Raw genomic sequence first — 6885 nt, forward strand, 5'->3', positions numbered from 1 at the left:
GAAGACATGGCTGGATCCCAGCCCGAGGCCTGGGCAGAACCTTTCTGCCACCCTGTAGCACAAGGCTAGTGGCTTCCCCTGTTCTGGATCTGTCCCCGCTGCCACCAAAACAAAACAGAATAAAGCAAGCAAACAAACAACCAATCAACATATACTTTTATCAGAAGTGCTGCTTAAGCTGGAGAGCCCTGGGGTAGCCCTGGGTCCAGCCGAGCCCTAACTGACAACCCAGTTCTAACAGGGCTCTTAACTAAATGTCATTGCTGATATTACTAATGGAACAAAGCAAACTGTATTTCGAACCCATTTCAATTGAAAAATATGCACATTTAGGGAAGCTCGGGTGGCGCAGCGGTTTAGCGCCGCCTGCATCCCGGGGCATGATCCTGGAGACCCAGGATCGAGACCCACGTCGGGCTCCCTCCATGGAGCCCACTTCTCCCTCTGTCTGTGTCTGCCTCTGTGTGTGTGTGTGTGTGTCTATGAATAAATAAATAAAATCTTTAAAAAAAATATGCACATTTATGTTTGTATCTTCAGAGACATTGTGAGGAAAATATCCCGGCAAATATCAACAGCATTATTACCCAGAGCAGGGTTTTTCAACCTCACATGGCTGACATTGTAAGCTGGATAAGTCTTTGCTATGGGGACTGTCCTGTGCAGCACAGGACACAGAGCAGCATCCTGGCCTCTATTCATTAGTTGCCAGGAATAGTGCCACCTCCCCCACCCAAGCTGTGACAACATCTCGAATGTCCTGGGGGCACCGCTCCCTCCCATTTGAAAACTACTGATCCAGAGGACACGAGCAGGAGGGACTTTTGCTTGCTAAGTCCTACCCTGAAAATGTTGCCATGTGCAAGCACGACACAGCGAGATGAGCAGAAGCACCAATAAGACGAAAAACTAAAGAAAAGTTGCAGGATGGACGGACGGACAGACAGATGGATGGATAAACGAACACTGACTGAAGGAGCCAGAGGAAACCAGAGCCGGGGTGCAGCACTGGAGACCATCCAGTTAACGCCTGCATTTTACAGAAATGAGAGGGAGCCCACAGAAGGAGGGGGCTCGTCTAAATTCGCAGAACGGGCTGGCACCGTGTGAGACGAAAGGCTGGCTGTGTCGGCCCCCAGTCCAGTGCCCTGAACTCCACAATGTGAAAAAGCAAAAGCAAGAACAATGGGCTGAGAAAACGTTTCTGCTCTTGCAGCTGGAGGCAGGTGACCCCACAGGTGACCCAGCCCCATGGGCCCTCATGTGCCCCACGTGTGCACACATATGGCCGTGTGTGCCAAGGGCCAGATGAGGGAGGAAGGGCTGGCCCATCCTGCGTGGCAGCAGCATGGACGGGAAGGCTGCCAGAGGCAGATCTAGGTCGCCCACATCCCAAGCCCAAGGAGATAGCAGGGAGCCTGCTGCTGAGAGTTGGATGACCCAAGAGGTGAGCTGTGGCTCTGCCACAGATGGCCGCAGCAAGGGGGGAGGTTCTCCTTTATAAAACACTCACTAGGTGCCCAAGGTCCCAGAGTGTGTCCCCAGGGGGGGAGACAGGATTCAAACCTGGTGCCCCTCGGTCTAAAGCCTGTGTCCCTGGGGATCCCTGGGTGGCTCAGCAGTTTAGCGCCTGCCTTTGGCCCAGGGCGCGATCCTGGAGTCCCGGGATTGAGTCCCATGTCAGGCTCCCGGCATGGAGCCTGCTTCTCCCTCTGCCTGTGTCTGTCTGTCTCTCTCTCTATCATAAATAAATAAATACATCTTTAAAAAAATAAAATAAAATAAAGCCTGTGTCCCTAAGCTTGCTGCTTTACTCCTAAGGAGCCCTGTGCAGCAAGCAGATGCAGGAGCAATGCCATCACAACAGCCACGAGGTGCCAGGAGCCCGTGTGTCTGCCGTAGACACCAATGGCAAAGTGTAGGAATCACCACAGTGGAGCATGACTCAGCCTTAGAAAGGAAGGAACTTCTTCTTCTTCTTCTTTTTTTTTTTTTTTTTTTTTTGAGATTTTATTTATTTATTCATGAGAGACACACAGAGAGAGGCAGAGACATAGGAGAGGGAGAAGCAGACTCCCTGTGGGGAGCCTGATGTGGGACTCGATTCCAGGGCCCCAGGATCACACCCTGAGCCGAAGGCAGGCACTCAACCACTGAGCCACCCAGATGCTCCAAAGGAAGGAACTTCTAACACAGGCTGTGACATGGATGAACCTTGAGCACATTATGCTCTGTAAAATAAGCCGGTGACAGAAGGACAAATGCTGTATGATTCCACTGCTATGAGATTCCTAGAGAAGGCAAATTTGTAAACTCAGAAGAAGAATAGTGGTTGCCAGGGGGTTGAGGGAGGAGGGAACCCACACAGAGTTTCAGTTTGGCAAGATGAAAAGAGTTTGGGAGACCGGTTTCACAACAACATGATGTACCTAGTGCTCCTGAATTGTACACTTAAAAATGGTTAAGATGCGGGAGCCCGGCTGGCTCAGTCAGAAGCGTCTGACATTTGATCTCAGGGTCGTGAGTTCAAGCCCCACGTTGGCTCTGTGCTGGACATGGAGCTTACTTTAAGAAAAAAAAAAAAAAGGACTGGGTGCCTGGGTGGCACCATTGGTTGAGTGTCTAACTCTTGGTTTCGGCTCAGGTCGTGATCTCAGGGTCCTGGGACAGGGCCCCTCTGGACTCTCTGCTCAGTGGGGAGTTTGCTTGTCTCCCTCTCCCTCTGCCCCTCCTCCTGCGCTCTCTCTCAAATAAATAAATAAATCTTAAAAAAAAAAAAGATGGTAGATCTCATGTCATTTGTATTTTACCACAATTAAAAAAAAATGAGGCAGAATATAGGTGAGATAGTCAGTGTTCCCTCAGAGAAACAAAACCACTGTGATTTCTGGGAAAAGGGCTTTGTTCTGGGAAACACACCCTGACACAACTGGGGGTTGGGAATTCAGGAGGGGCACTGGTGGATCTGAGGAGCCAGCCAGGGGGTGTGGCTGGAAGGGTTTTGGGAAGCTGTGCTTGGTGGCTGTACCTCTACAGCACACCTTCACTGGCCAGGGCCCTGCTGCTCTGCGGGGCCACTACTTGTCATTCAGCCTTGGGAGAGAAATGCTCACTGTGTCATTTCCGCCTTCCAGATCTCCACAAATTCTTCTTTTGGCCAACTCTAACCGGAGCCCCTTACAGGGAGGGATGTTTAGGGAAGCATAGCTCCCAGCTTAACCAAGACGGCCAAGAACAAATCATTTCATGGGGTGATGGCAGAATGATCTCCTAAATACAAGCTTATTTTGAAAAAGATGGAGGAAAATGTGGACAATACACACATTATTACTTTGTAAATTGTGGTAAAATACATATGAAGTTTATCACTTTATAATTTTTAAGGGTGCGACTCAGTGGCATGAAGGGCATTCACATGGCTGGGAAGCCATTGTACTGTCCTGTAGAACCTTCTCATCATCCCAAACTGAAACTCTCCTTACATCCTTTTTTAAGGAAGCATGCACACACTTGTACCTGAGTCTACTCAGAGTATCTATGGAAAGATACTAAAGAGACCAAGAAACCAGGGCACCTGGGTGGCTCAGTTGGTTGAGTGTCTGCCTTCAGCTCAGGTCCTGACCCCAGCGTCTTGGGATTGAGCATTGGGCTCCCTGCTCAGCATGGAACCTGTTTCTCCCTCAACCTCTGCCTGCCGCTCCCCCTGTTTGTGTTCTCTGTCAAAGAAATAAATAAAATCTTAAAAAAAGAAACCAAGAGACCAGCAGGGAGGAGCGGAAGGGAGGTTTACTGGTGGAGACTTACTTTTCACTTTGTTGTACTGTTTGAACATGTATTTTTATTCTTTTATCTGTGAAGCTGTCTTAAAACCCCTTAATTCTGATTGAGTTCAGAAGGAAGGTATCCTCCCCCTTTCCCAAGGGGTCAGAGCCCTGTGGCTGTCTCCTGTCCCCAGGAACACTCAATTTCTGGCACAGTTTGGTGTGGAATAAAGATGGCTGCGCTGTGTAACTCCCCATGTGGCCTCAGGCCACCCCTGCACTCAGCGCTCAGCATCCCCTTCTCTACAAGGAAGGGCTTAGCCTTGATGGCACCCAAGAGCCCATAATGCTCAGGGATGTGTTGATGCGAATCAAAGTTCCAGAACTCCCCCTGGAGGCTGGGTCTTTGCAGTGGCAGAAGAAGCAGAGATGTGAGAGATAGAAGGATCTGGAAAGACAGCAATGGGGACCTGATTCAAAATGAGAGTTCCTTCTGCCCAGAAACAGCCAGGAGCTGGCCCCAAACACAGCTTTAGTAACAGAACAACAGCTTCCATTAAGTAATCAGGGGACACTGCAGCTTCCTTGTTATCCTCGTCTTGTCTCTTATAAATTCGAATAGGTTCATAACCATTTAAATAATAGTTATGCTCACTTTGTACTGTGACATAAAATCACGTAGTTTACCATATTTTGGGAAATGCCGTCAAACATCATTGTACAACGGATGCGTCTGGGCTGCTGGACTTCGAGATGGTGGACAGGGTGTGATTAAAGCCTTCTGATTTTGAGCAGATTTTCATTTGGACCTTAGCTCTCCTAGCTCACGGTAGATGTGATACAAATGGTAACCACTACTATTATGTATAGTGAAATGAAATTATTGCATATTGTAAAACATAAAATAAAACATGAACTCATTTCTTGTGTTTAAAAAATAAGATGCCTATCACATGTACTTCATTAGGCGTAGAATACCTCCAGAAAGAGTAGCGGGGCATTGACAGTTGTGGCTGCCTGTAGGGAAGGGAATGAAGAGCCTGGGGACTGGGGGCTGGGAGGTAGGGAGTTTGCTGTACATTCTGTACTTTAAAAAATGGCATGACATTTAAACTTTACAAATGTACAGCTTTTAAAAATAATTAATAGGCTGATTCTAGGCCTGGAGCAGGAAATGTGCAAGATGAGTCCGGAACGTCTTATAATCAATATTAAAGAGCAAGGGAGCTCTCAGAGTCTACTGGGGTCATGCGAAACTGAAGAGGCTCTCACAGGCTAAAGATGGGAGGAGAACAAGGAGTATTAATATAGTAAATAACTGCAATGAATCTAGAGTTCATAAAGAAACATCCATCTGCACATACCTTATTCATCTCTTGTGGAGGATGCTGGGTTTGGCCTATCACAAAAATAGACCCAATTCTTCACCCTTCCCTGAAACCTTGGGGGAATTTTGCAGCTCCTCCTACTGGGAGGCAGAGTCTATTACCCCCTCTCCCTTCTCCCTACCCCTCCCTCCCTTGAATCTAAGAGTGGCCACAGGATTTGCTTTAGCCAGTGGATGCTGGTGAACGGACCAAACAGTAGGTTGAAATGTGCTTGCATGGACGGGCTTGCTCCTGAGCTCCTGCCCTCGGAGGAAGAACACGTCCCAGCCTGACTCTCTGGCCCCACAAGAACGAAAGACACATAGAACAGATCTGAGCCCAGAAGCAGCCTGGGGCCAAGTTCCACCTACTTTGTCTAAACCCAGCTGCCCCACAGACATTCCAGAAACAACCACAAACTTGCCTTTTACACCACTGTGTATAGATGTTTTGTTACTCAGCATTATTGTGGTGATAGTTGGCTGACACAGATGTTATAATGGTAATACAGTTTGCTTTTTTTTAAAAAAAAAAAAAAAGCGCTACATTTCAGAGATATATACTAAAATATTTACAAATGAAAAAAATTAAATCATTTTAAGAGAAAAATTGTACTTTGTTGTCAGACCATGTGTCAACCATGTGTTCTATGTTGAGTCCCGTACCCTGAGGCACTTTTCCTCCATGGTGATTCTAGAGGTTTGGAGTCCTACAGTGTTATAATTGAGGGATCCTCTGGACTATGCTGTCTATGTCCTCAGTTGGGGAGTCTGTGGATCATTGGGAAGAAGTAACTTGCCAAAGGTCACTATGAGCTGAGACCCCACCCAAGACTCCTTCCTTTTTCTGTTCCTCCATACTGGTATGAGCAAGAGGCCACAGTTGGGTCTGGGCATCAGCATGCCTTCCTGGGCCCCATCTCTGACCCAGCCTAGAAAGATCCAGAATTGCCAAGGTGTACAAAGAAATCTCTTCCAATCTTCATCCTCTGGCTATGCAAAAATCCCATAAAAGGCCATCCAGATCCCCAAGGGTCTGGTACAGACCCAGGATACACCTAGTGCCTCAACCATCACAGTAACACCAGTTCCTCCCACCTCGAGGCTTTTGGTCCACTCAGGCTCACTTCAGTCCTTTGGTGTCATTCCAATTCCATATGATTGCAGGACCCAAATGATTCCCTTGGTTTTTTGTTTTGTTTTTTGGGTTTTTAAAAATTTTATATATTCGTTTCAGAGAGAGAGAGAGAAAGAACACAAGCAGGGGTAGAGGCAGAAGGAGAGGGAGAAGCAGACTCCCCACTGAGCCAGGAGCCCCACGTGGGGCTTGATCCCAGGACTTGGAGATCATGACCTGAGCCAAAGGCAGACACACAACCTTCCGAGCCACCCAGGGGCCCAAATTACCTTGGTTTTATAGATAAAGATACTGAGGCCCCGGGGAGCCCTTCAAAGCCTCCTGGGGCGTCAGAGGCCATCTACAACCCACCTACCCAGGCGAGGCTAGGTCTGGCCTACATATATAGCAGGCTTTCAAGATGTCCCCAAGCTCAGCTGCCAGACTTTCCAGTCCTCACTGCCTGCCCAGCAAACCTCCTTCCCCACAAGGGCCCAGGACAGCTGGGCTGGAGCAAGTGCTTCATGTTCTATGGCTCTTGGGCAATTTGGGATTCACTGACCATGGTCTTCTCTGCCCTAACATCTGCATAGCCAACTTGTTCATGTCCTACAGGTCTGTACCCAAAAGTTGTATTATTA

This window comes from Canis aureus, chromosome 4, assembly GCF_053574225.1.
Source record: "Canis aureus isolate CA01 chromosome 4, VMU_Caureus_v.1.0, whole genome shotgun sequence".
NCBI lineage: Eukaryota > Metazoa > Chordata > Mammalia > Carnivora > Canidae > Canis > Canis aureus.